We start from the raw sequence: 13446 nt of genomic DNA on the forward strand, positions 1-13446 counted from the left end.
AGCTGTGCCAGGACTTCCCAAGGCACAATGGCCTCTCCCTCTGAGATGCTGTTAATTTTCAATCAGGGCCTTCAACCTGCTCCTTTCTACTTGAAGAGCTGTTGTAAACAATTCAATTTGTTTAATTTGGTATTCTAATGGATGAATTGACTAAGAAAGCATCTGTCTGCTTCCATTTCAAGAACAACTATGCGGTGTTGAAGTGAATATAAAAGATACATTTAGTGTCTGTTGTGGAACATTATCAACACATTACAAAAGTATAGTTTAGAAATTTTCAAAGAGATACCTGCATTGGTCTTTTTTGGCATAATAAGAAAAGGTAGAAGCTCTAAAGATGTTGTATTGTCGAAGCCTTTCATGGCCAGAATCACTGAGTCGTAGGTTTTTTGGGCTATATGGCCATGTTCTAGAAGCATTCTCTTCTGATTTTTTGCCTGCATCTATGGCAAGATCCTCAGAGACTGTGAGGTTGCGAGGATGCTTGCCATAGATGCAGGCAAAAATGTCAGGAGAGAATGCTTCTAGAACATGGCCATATAGCCCGAAAAATCTAAAGATGTTGTTAAATTACTTCCCTTCTCACATCACTTTCCTTTTTATAGCTTTGCCACTAGGATAGGGTAGTTCAGATATCCGTCTTTATAGAGTGTCTCCAAAGGCGATTTTTTTTATTTCACCACAATACAAAGTAAAAACCACAACTCATTTAAACTTATTTAAACATTTGAAGTTATAGAGATGTACTGCAGAGTAGCATGTTATGAAATAAACCTCTTTGACTAACAGCACTTCCATCCTCTTTGGACAAGTCTAGCTTATTCATTCACACTCAATTATTTTTTGCTTAGGAAGTTTGGATAGTGATCACTTGGAATTCAGACTAGAACCATCCTGCTGACCTTTTATCAGATCTGCATGATTTCAATTTACTTTTTGTGTCCAGTTCCCTGTGTTTTCTTAATAGTGGTTTGAAATCATCATCATCATCATCATCATCATCATTTAATTACTTATTAATCGCCCTCCATCCAAGATGCTCTAGGCGATTTACAAGCTAAAATTGTAAAGGATAAAAATACATACATACAGATATTCATAAAATTAACAAAGATCAAAAGCTCTAGGAAAAAGCCAGGTCTTAAGTGCTAGGGTAAAAGGCCCTAACTCACAAATGATTGTGCAAGTGAATTATTGTTGACTTCTCCCTGCCTCTATTCCCTTGTCAAGTTCACATTTGCTTTAAGGCACATCTTAATAGACATGATAGAATAAGAGCAGGCCTGTAATGCTACAGTTCAGAGGAGTGGTCTAGAAATCTCTAGTACAGACTTGTTAATTCCTCACCAAACTACACATCTAAGTATTCTGGAGGGCACAATCATGATAGTTAAAGTAATATTAAATTGCTATATCTGTGCTATGTAGATATACTTTCACTTAATTTTTTAATTTATTTTTATTTTATGTATTTAGATTTTGCATCTAAATACAACTCTTCCAATTTGGTTCTCTTTTGGGGCAGCCATAACAGACTGATAAAACATTAATATAAACTTGTAATATATAGCTGAGTGAAGCTCACTATTATTTCTTTCACTTTCTAGTTCTTCTTCCAGTCTCTCTCCATCTGATGTTGTACAGATAAGTTGGAATGACATCTAGACAAGCAGGATAAGGTCTAAGACAGACAGATGTCCTTGACATGGTGAGCTGACTGTGGTTATTATCATGCACTCCATTGAGTCAGTACTGGAGAGGGGGGAATCTTGTGTTCCTTGTAGGTTAAGGCAAAAGGTAGGCTGTTGCTCCTCCTAGATTATATGTTTTTCTTCATGAATACCCTCTGCTATTTTAACCACACTCTGATGTTGCTTGGACATACATGTCGTAGATTTCTTCTGTGAAATGTTGTAGGATATTCACTCTGAAAATCCCCGTGCTGGCTTGGATGGATATTGGAATCTAACAACATTTACAAGGAATGAAGCAGGGACTTACAGGTACTTTTCATTCCCATGGATTTCTCTGGTTCTTCTGAGATAAGCTGTACTCTTCAGAGTAGTTGGAAAGAGAGAACAGAGTTTCTCAAAAGCATTTCTTGTTGACATGCCAGATGTGATTAACCATGTCTTAAATAAAACTATTAGCTTATTAAAGAACTGCTTTTCATAGCAAGGAAATTACTAGAACTGGTTTGCTGCAATGGATCCTGGGAGCTGCTTGTATTTTTAGACTCTAATCAGAAATCTTAACTTTAAAATCGCTATTCCCACTTGGACTGTAAAACTTTTAAAAACCCATCTTCCAGAAAGTGTGCAGAATGTTATTTGGGTTCTTTTCTCCCCTTGCCTTGCTGCTCTGGAGGTGATAAAAGGCAGCTTCTTTGTTTAAATACACAGTTGGCTTCACGAGTCAAAATGATAAAGTGCATCATTTGGTTGGCATCATGCATCCTGTCTGGCTTGGAAGAGTCACTGAAGCATCTTCCTTCATCTCCTTGGAGAGTGGTGAGCAAGCAGCAGGACTATCCAAGCTGGCATTTCACCCACTTTGCTGGAGGAGAGGTGATGGGATCATGGGAAAATAATACTACTGTCAGGTTGGCAGCCCTTTCCAGCATTGCAGGGGAAACAGAACGATAGTTGGGCCAACTATATATCCCGCCTGCCTTGTCTCAGATTACTGTGGCAATAGGCAGCCCTGAAGGCCATTAGAATGACAGATGAGACAACCACCTTGTCCTTGCTGGCTTAGTGTGAGGCTGTTTACAAAATGAATGATGGGAATTACATCTGAGCAAGCATCAAGTCCATAACGGTAAGGGAAGGGTGCATTCCTGGCAGATGAGGAGAGCCCTGTGATCATTGTCCTCTTTTTAACCCTAAACAGAGGTTAGACTAGTGTTTTCCAAAGATTTGATGTTGGTGACACACTTTTTCTGACCTGCATTATTTTGTGACACAGTAATTCAGTTTTACTAGCTGACCGAAGGTGAAACCAAGCCCTTATAAGAGATATGGAGACATACATATGTTGTAATATTGCCTGAAAAGCTTGCATTTATATTTTTAAATGTATATTATTTGTAACTTTGATTTTTTTTGTATAGTTCTCTGAGATGTGGCTTACTTTCTGAATTTCTAGAAAGGAAGATAGGACAAAATAATAATGTGGATTGGCCATGTGTTGACTTTTCAGCTCATGCTTTAAAGATTTTTTAAAAAGTAGAAAAAATTATTTAACATCTGCTTCCATGATGTGTGTGTGTGTGTATATGTGTGTGTGTGTGTGTGTGTGTGTATATGTGTGTGTGTGTATGTATATATATATATATATATATATATATATATATATATATATATATATATACAGAGAGAGAGAGAGAGAGAGCGCACACCTCTTGTCCAGAACAGTTTGAATGAAAGAACATGCTGCAAAGTGTGTATAAGGCAGTTCAGAAAGGGGGGGGGGGGGGGAATCAAGAATGCCAGTTATTTATAATTTCAGTTGTTGCTTCAGGCAAATAAGCCTAAAACTCCTCCATCAGACAAACTCTTTCTCCTCACTCTACCCTTACATTTCTTCTTTAACATTTTCCACTTTAAAATAGCTTTGGTTGCACTCATTAGACCATGGGGAAGCAGGGTTTAGCTTGCATTGCCACATTTTTTTGGCATTCTGTGTTGATAGTTTTACAAGTCTCTCTCTCTTTTTCACTTTTCCAGAAAAAGGTTTGCTTGACTGCCCAAGAAACCACAGAGGCATGAGCTGAGAAATCTGTGGCAAATAACCAGTCCCAGCAAGTTCAGAGACATGGAGGAGAGCCATGTTGAAACCATCAGTTTCAGCCTGTGCCTTTCATTAGGGCCTGCCAGATAAATATTTACATCTGGCCATGGAAGGAAGCAAGCTGGAGGGACATCTGTACATTCTTTTCTCATTTTACTGCTCATCTAGTTTAGGTTTTAGCCTTGATTCAGCATGGCATTGATTTTTTAAATATATTTATTAGCCAAATCCTGTTGAGTAACTGACACCAGGTTCTTGCTATACCACCAAAATGGGGATATCTTTGATTAGTTTTTTCCCCTTTTCAATAAAGTGATACTTCAGTGAACCAGAGTTCAGAATGCAGTCTTTCATGAATGAAAAATGTTGAGAATCTTGGTATTGGGAGAAATTTTGGGAAGTAAAGAATTATTATTTTGGGCAAATTCAATGTGTAAACAATAAGACGGAGTTGCACAAGTAACTTTGACTTTAGTAGTTTCTTTTGGGATCCATAAATACTTGCATTGAAGACTACTTTTGGCCTCATCAGACAAAATTGCTCATCCTATGGCACTTCCACTTCATTTGAGGCACAGAGCCCGCTGGCACCCATCACATGATGTTGATCTATTTCCAGCGGGGCTCCATGCCTCAAGTGAAGAAGAAGTGTTGCAGGAGGCTTTGGCATAGGAAACAACAGGAGGAAGCCTGGTAGTGATGCTTCCTCCCATGGGATGAGGTGAGGGGGAAAGTGAGCGATGTGGGGCATGTCATGGGACAATGTGTTCCCCCTGCCCCCCGCCAGGCCCCATCACCATGATGTGTGGCAAATCTCAGTCTTAATGTGATGAGGTCCTTTGTGTGTACAAAGGTACTTGCAAATATCTATGTATAGAATTGTACTGTACATACAGACTCCAAAAGTCTTCTTAATGTGTACCATCTTGGGGTCAAAGCAGTCAGCCTAACCCCTTAATCAAGTCTTGATTTTCCAGGAAGAGAAATACCCAAATGGAGTTAATCTCATAATTTGGACACTATGTTTCTGGTAATGCAATCTAATACTGTGTTAGCTTTTTAAGCAACTGCATCATACTGCTGGCACATATTCTACTTGCGATCACTAAGATAGCAGGCTTCTTTTCACATGGATTCTTGCCCCATGCTTTGCTTTCAGTGTGATTAGCATCCTTAAATATTACTCTGGCAAGTGAAAAGACAGGATATAAATTCCATTGAGAGTTTGTACAGCAAGCAAGATTTGCTAATGAAGAAGCCCTATCACTTTCATAGTCCTGAAAGCCATGATTCCCATCTGCATCAGTTTAATTGTATTATTCGAGAAATAAAACTATGTCTAGGAAACATCCAGGGAATGTGAGTAAGCAAGATTGCTCCCAAATGTAGACTCCAAGGAAGAAAGATAAGATGTACAATGAACATCCAAGCCCTTCAAGAGCCCTTCTCCAAACAACACTTAGGGATCATCTGCCCATGAAACACCCTGAAAATATTGAGAAACATTGGAACAAACTGAACTCTATCATTACAGCCTGTGAACAAACCATTGGATACCAAACTGAGAAACATCAAGACTGGTTTGATGAGAATTATAATGAGATCCAGCTTACAATCAATAAGAAAAGCTTAAAGCTACTTATGTGGGGATAGCAAAGGAGGTGGAAAGTTTGAGGAAAGGAAGTGAAGGGCCAAGTAGAAAGGAGAAGAGGACAAATCTCTATAGATAATTCAGCAAAAGAGGGTAACATCTGGATGACAGGATGAAATGGACCCATGGAAAGACCCAGGAAAGACCACCTAACCTGTTTTTCCTTTCCACCCTGTCTTACTTTCTCATTATAGCCATATCTGGTCTCATCATCGGTAGAAAACATTTTAAAGTGGTTTACCTTGCCTCCTTCTGAATAGTATTAACAACTGTTTAAAAGAGAGATTTAAAAAGTTGTCACAAGAAAGAGAGAAAGAAAGGAAAGAAGCCAGAGTGCTGTTTAGGCCTTCTTTCTGCAATATACCACCTGAATCTGTCCAAACATGGGCCCATTTTCTTGTAGTGGGGGTAGGGATGAGGAGTCAGCAATGATTGTTTCCAGCTCTCAATGAGGGATCTCACTTGTCAAGCTGTCTCATCTGGGCTTAGCCTGTGCTGGATTTCATAGTTCATTTTAAAATTCCCTTGGTGGTATTTATATGAGATTGATTTGTATTGCAAGATTTCTTTGGATTTTGGAGCCAGATGAACAGAGAAGGCACACTGGGAAATGAAATGTACTTAGGGCTACCTATCTTCCAGGCAGGAGTTCGTTTAATAATTAGAAAACCTAGAAGAACTCATTCTGTGAAGGAAACTGGGTGAAATTGAGAAAATCCTCAACACCTTTGTCAGACTACAAATCCCAGAATTCTTTGGGATAAATGGTGACAGTGAAACTAGTATACTCTAGTATGAAATGGAGATTTGCGTTGCTAAGTAAATAAACAATTGGTATTTGTTAGCCTTTTCTCTCAGCATATTGTTTTTCCCAAGAAATATTTTCTTTTTTAATTTTTTTATTATTTTATAGCATATATAAGAAACAAAACTGATGAAAAAATAAAAAATAAAAAGAAGAAAAAATATGCAAAAGGTTTACAAAAGGGTGTACAGTCAGTGTTCTTTAAACATATCAGACTTGGCTGTACAGTTAATTATGCCTTAGCATTTCTTATCCCTCTATCCCCACACCCATGAACCCCACCCCATGACTTCCGAGGCTCCTCAAAAAAAGATCACACAGCTAACCAGCAACTACCTATATATCTTCTTTCACTAATTCCCCTTTATGGCAATCTTCAAATTTACCTTTGTCTTCTTTTCCAAATACCCAAGTGCCAGCCTCCATTTGTTTGCAAACTCTTCATTATTTCCTCCTCTGCTGCTATTTGTCAGCTTAGCCATTTGAATATAATCTACTAATGTATCTCTCCAATCTTTAATAGATAACTCTTTTTCCCCTTTCCATATTTTGGCTGTTATTTATCTTTCAGCAGCAAAGCAATATTGACAAATTTCGTCATCTCCTACACTGACACTTTCAGAATCATTCTAATAGGCACATTTCTGGGTTTTTCTTGACCTTTGGTTAATCATATTGTTTGTTTCTTTCACCACTTTTTCCCAAATTTCTTTAACTATATTACAAATCCACCATACATGGAAAAACAATCCCTTTGCCTTGTTACATCTCCAGCAAGTCCCTTGTCCTGTTTTCTCTATTTTACCCAATAACTCTGGAGTTATTTATTTATTTATTTATTTGTCGTGTCAGGGCAACCAGTCAATTGTATTACATTTCTAACAGAACAAAACAAACAGACAAAACACAACATTTGCAAGTTTGGTAGTCGATTAAATGTCCTTTGACCAGTATCTGGCCACTTGGAGTGCTTCTGGTGTTGCTGCAAGAAGGTCTTCCATTGTGCACGTGGCAGGGCTCAGGGTGCATTGCAGCAGGTGGTCAGTGGTTTGCTCTTCTCCACACTCGCATGTCGTGCATTCCACTTTGTAGCCCCATTTCTTGAGGTTGGCTCTGCATCTCGTGGTGCCAGAGCGCAGTCTGTTCAGCGCCTTCCAAGTTGCCCAGTCTTCTGTGTGCCCAGCGGGGAGTCTCTCATTTGATATCAGCCATTGACATGAGAGAAGCTTCCTTGCAGAATTGCAAGACATCCGGGCGTCCCCTGGGCAACGTCTTCGTAGACGGCTGATTCTCTTGCTCCAAAAGTGACCAGAAAAAACTCTGGAGTTATGTAAGTTCTATAAAACATTTTAAACATATTTTCTCTAATTGAGCTGGCCACTGAAAATTTAAACCCCTTTTTCCAAAGATGTTCCCATTCTTCCAAATCAATATTTCTACAATTATTGGACCACGTAATCATAACAGTTTTTATCTGGTTGTCTGTTAAATTGTATTCTAAAATATATTTATAGAGCCTGGATATTAGGCCTTTGTTATGTGCCTTCAAGTAATTAGGCCCATGAAATATTTTCTGATGTAGATTAGAACATAAGAAAAGCCATGGTTTACAGGATTCTCAATACTTGGAAGGTGTCTACTGCTTAAATAAGCATCTTCAAACATCCTTGTTCACACAATGGAGGTTGTGTGCTGGGCAAAGACAGTAATGTTTGGTGTAGGGCTTATGGGCATGTCCATATCCCAAACCATTGGTTCCCAAATTGTGACCTTCCATGGGTTTTGGACTTCCAGCTCCCAGAATTCCTAATTGTTCTGTCAAGCAAGTCGGGGCTTCTAGGAATTGTGGTTCAACATATCTGGAGGATCAAGGTTTGGAAATCATTGGTCTAAACCAGTGGTTCCCAACCTTTTTTTATCAGGGACCACATGACCTGGGACCACTTGAACCAGGACCAAATGACCAGGAACTAGGGACCACTTTTACTGCAATGGTCAGTTCATCTAATACTCTTGTGGTGATTTTGTCTGTAGCAGTGGCGATAATCTCTGGAGAGGAAAAATATGGAAAGGAAATTGATGTCATGTTTACCTCCAGTCTATAGCTGATTATGTGATCTAATATAGAAGGTGTGTATGCTAAACACGAAAATAAACATCTTATGTGCCATCCTGCAGAAAGCTTGATACAAACCCCATCAGCTATTGTGACTGAACTGTAAAACTATGCTATAGATGATACCAGTTCAGGAACTACCACTTTGAACAGAGCTGATTTAGAGAACAGATGGGCAGGTTGTCTGTATCATTTTGAATAGTAATGAACAGCATACTAAATCACACACTGAGATTCCATAAGCCAGACAAGGTCTCTGATTTATACGCTCCCATATGCTAACAGTTAAACATGGAAAACATGCAATTCTTACAATTACCTGTTTCCTCTAGCCATTCTTACAGTTGTAGCCCAAAAAGATAATGGCTTGTTTTCAGTACTGCATTGTGGTAAGCAGAGGCGGCCCTAGGTACTTTTCAATGGTAAGCAAACAATATTATGGTGCTCTCTCTCTCTCCCCCCCCCCCCCCAACCAATCACTGATATATATTTTCTGTTTGTCGTGGGAGTTCTGTGTGCCATATTTGGTTCAATTCCATCATTGGTGGAGTTCAGAATGCTCTTTGATTTTAGGTGAACTATACATCCCAGTAACTACAACTCGCATATGTCAATGTCTATTTTCCCCCAAGAGCGCCTCAAGAGCGCCCCTGGGCAAAATCAACTATACTGCAAATGCTTACTTTGCGTAATGGGTTGAGCCGCCCCTGGTGGCAAGTGGCATGAGCGGGGTGAAAATGTCACTCTCCTTAAACCCTGATCAAAGGTTAAATGGCCTAATCCCATGGCTGGCTCTTAAGGAGGGTTTGGGAGGAGTGACATGTTCCTTAGTTACGCATATATAACTAGGTAGCTGATTCATGTTTCTTGTGAATGTTTCAAACTTCACTGTACATATGTTCATGTATATGCTTCTGAACATCTGTTCTTGAGAGATTTTCTGTTATATCCCAACGAGGCATTGGAGCCTTGAAAACTGATAGTTCTAGGAATTCACACAAACACAGCTTTCAGAATATATTTAAATCGCACACAAAAAGGAGAGGAAGAGGAGGGAAAATCAGGGGTGGTTTGAAGGGGGACACAAAAAGTCAACTGTTTTTGGTAAACTGGATAAACAGAGGTGCGGTGTGCACAATTCTAGAGTTGCAAACTATAGTCTAGAAATTGATGTGATTAGAAACACATGCTGAAAATGCCATAGATACAAAGTTTCCTTATACCTAATAATTCAGGAAATTAAATCTTTTCTGACTTGAACTCATGTTTCTGCTTCTCCTTGCCATTGAAAGCTTAGCACTTTGTTTGTCACCGCTACTCCAAAATCCACTAACTGCAAACAGATCCAAAAGAGTGATTTGGGAAGAACTTCAGGAAAAGATCCCGCTCAGAAATTTGTCTTCAGAGCCAGAAATTGAATTCAACCACATACATGCATATGGCTTTCAACTCTGTTTTTATTGATGTTGTGAAATATGTTTCATTGGTCTTTTATTGTGATTTGTTTTTTTACGATTGAATGTTTTATACTATTTATCTGTACTGTTTAATTTATTGTTTTTTTCTGGCATTGAATGTTTGCCTTTTTGTTGTAAGCCGTCCTGAGTCCCCATGGGGAGATGGAGCGAGATATAAATAAAGTTTGAGTGATTGATATCCGTTCCTATTTTACCTCTAGCTGTCTTGCTTTTAGCACCCCATTTTAAGATACGCTGTTATAATTCTAAAACCATGAGTAACTGACTGTAGAAGTCTCTCCACATATTTCTTGATCTATCTGCTTCACTTTGTAATGGCAGGGCCAGTCCTGAGAAGGAAATCTAGTGCTATCTAGTGACTAAATTATATAATGACTCTTTCTACGCCAACCTTTTAGGTCAGTAGCCAAGCACGTCTCACCTTACTGTTCAAAGAACAAACTTGCAGGATTACTATATCCCTGTCAGTGAACAGAACACGGGCAAGGTCACATCAGGCTAATGTGTAGATGTGAGGCTTGGCATGAAAACATGGTAATTGGCAGGAGCCAAGCAGCAGGACTCTCTTGCCCTTTATTGTTCATAGCGAGGACTTCAGACAGTGCAGGAAAACTGATAGGAAGAACACTCCACTATCCTAATAGCTAAAGAAAAAAGAAAAGAAAAAAATGAAAAGAAAGAAAAGAAAGTGAATAGTGAATATGGATTTTTGCCCCTTCCTTTTTCCTTCCCAGTGACAGAATCTGAAAGGTTACAAAAATCAGAACCACTTGATATTAAAGTCTGTAAAGAACTGAAGGTTTCTTTAACAGCACAAAATATAACCAAGCTAATGCAAGCATTGTGTATGAACAGCTAGTGTTGGACAAGAAGTCTTCAATAAATGTTCTTTTGGAATGCAGCCTTGTTTGTACATGGATCTCTGTGATCTTTTTGGTACATAATCATCACCAACAGCACCATCATCATCATCATCATCATCATCATCATCATCATCATCATATACTTCTACCCCACCACCATCTCCCAAAATGGACTCGTGGCTGGTACAAAGCACTTGTTATGCAACAATACAAACAGTGCAATAAATACAGATACAAGAGAGTCAATACAAGTTAGAGCCTACCCACAGAGAGGATGGCCATGTGCCCCACCTCATAGTAGGGTCTCCTTTAAACAACACAGTTCTAATGTGAGAGAGGATATTCCTCTCTATTCCAGCCTTCTACCATTTGAAAGGTTGTTCAGCGTAAGCCCATTTTAAATATTAGAAACCCTAAGAAAGGAGAACAGCACCCTTGAAATTACTCAACATAGCACATAGGCAATAGATTTGGAAGAGGTTGAGTTTCCCTTATCTGAAATTTATATTGTGCTATGCTATTGTTTATTTCTTTTATGTTGCTGTTTTATGCATTTTAATGTTTCATATTTTAACTATGTTGATCGGGCTTGGTCCTCCTAAATCCCTTCAAGGAGATGGAGGCAGAGTACAAAAATAAAGTTGTTGTTGTTGTTGCTGCTGCTATTATTATTATTATTATTATTATTATTATTATTATTATTATTATTATATCCTTGAGAACAGAAATGTTGTGGATTTCAGGGTTTTCCCCCCAGATTTTGGAATTCCCATATTTGGATATACAGTGAGACATCTTGGAGATGGCATCCCAGTCTAAATCCAAAATGTATTTATGTTTCATATACACCTCATACACATAACCTGGAGGTAATTTTGTACATTTCAAAATTGTTTTATGTACTAAACAAAGTTTGTGCACATTGAGCCACCGAAAAGCAAAGCTATTACCACTCAGCCATCCATTTGGACAATTTAGATTTTTGGAGTATTTGGGAATTCCAGATAGGTTTTGCTCAACCTGTATGCACTTCACCTGGTCACACTCATCTACGCTACAGTATTTTTCTTTAAATGTTAGAGATTAATATGTAGCGGTGTCTCTATGGCAGTATATTTGCCCACACCTACGTTCTACCTCTCCAACGAAAGTTCCCTTCTTCAAAAAAGCTCCTTCTGAACCCTACCTTCTTGTTTCTAATAAGAAGAGACTTAATGGAGAAGGAAACACAAAGCCATTTCTGGATGTGGGCCAATCCTTGTGCTTACTAGACCAGGTTTGTATCAGGCTACCTAATCAGCGATAAGCATTGAAAGGAGAAATTCAATACCGTGTTAAATAGTGAACTCTTTAATTCATTCTTCCTAACCCCTATTTTCCATTCAGTAGCCACTCACAATTATTCACATCTCTTGACTGAGGATGGGCTGGGAGTAGAATTGTGATAGACCAATTTGCAAATGGCATTAGACTCTCCCACACATATGTATGCAAACAGGGATCTGGAACACTGTCCTTTCGAGGTCCTACAAATATGAAACTGGGCTTCCCTATGAACACTGGATCGTATTGGCATTCTTGATATGTAGTCCACTGTGCCTAGGCATTTAATTTTCCAATACTACCTTTTAGAGAGAGGAAGTACTGTTTTAAGCCTGATTTATTTCCTGTCGTTTGTGATTCATTTGCTGGTACAGTCTAAACTGGATAATTTAGCTTAGTTTGGTACAAAAATACTCCTGCTTGAGTATTCAAACAAAATGACTCCCTTTTTGAAAGTTCTGAGGAAGCTTTCCACTGAAATACATAGCGCAATTGGCATTTTTAAATCGACATTCCTCAGATATTATGGCACCACTATGAAGCTTGCCTCTTTTCTTTTCAAGTGAGTGGCACAACGATTCAGATCAATGTGTCACATTTTCATAGTTTACAGTAGGCCTTTCCAATATTCTGGAGAAAGCCTTTAGCTTTAATTGGTTCCTTTGTGCTTGAACATACATTCTCTAATTACGAGACAAATGCAGCTTTGGCACTACAGAGACACAGCAGTTTATTGTACCATGAGCTTTCATAAGCAAGTTTACAAGGCGAGAATTACAGATCATAGAAATGCCAAGAGGCAGATGTACAAAAACATAGCTACTATGTAAACAAAATACATACACAACTTCAAATTTGCCGGAGCAACAAAACATGAATATGAAATTATTGCTTGGCCACAAAACAAAAATAAGATACATAAAATACATGCCTCAAATCTCTCACAATAATTATTCAATGCCCAAAAGTTGATTTTATTGGCTTATATTTTACCAGATTCTCAAATGGTAGAGTCCTCTCTACCAGAAGGAGACCCTTGTGATCATTGGGATCTGTTCCACTGACAATTGGGAAGCTGTTCACTGATGGTACTGTTTCATCCTATAAACAACAGGTAGAAACAGGGCACCTGCCACATTTGCTGTAGATTGCTCATGTGAAGGGAGAGAGTCAGCTAGTGCTTCATGATCACCAGGAGAACAGACCTCTGTTGGTCATAAGTTAGCTTTTATGGAACTGATTATCCAGATCCTTCAGTACAACTCTCTGGTCAGTTTCTGACCGATGTTGACTGGAAGAAGAGGAGCAAGAGATTCTTTTCTAGGCATTTGTAGGTGCTCCAAAGTGGGTTCTAAGATCGGCTTTTGGCAAAACTTAACAACTTAGTAATACTGGAGGAACTAGAGATTTCTAGAGAG

This window comes from Anolis sagrei, chromosome 1 (genome assembly GCF_037176765.1).
Source record: "Anolis sagrei isolate rAnoSag1 chromosome 1, rAnoSag1.mat, whole genome shotgun sequence".
Lineage (NCBI taxonomy): Eukaryota > Metazoa > Chordata > Lepidosauria > Squamata > Dactyloidae > Anolis > Anolis sagrei.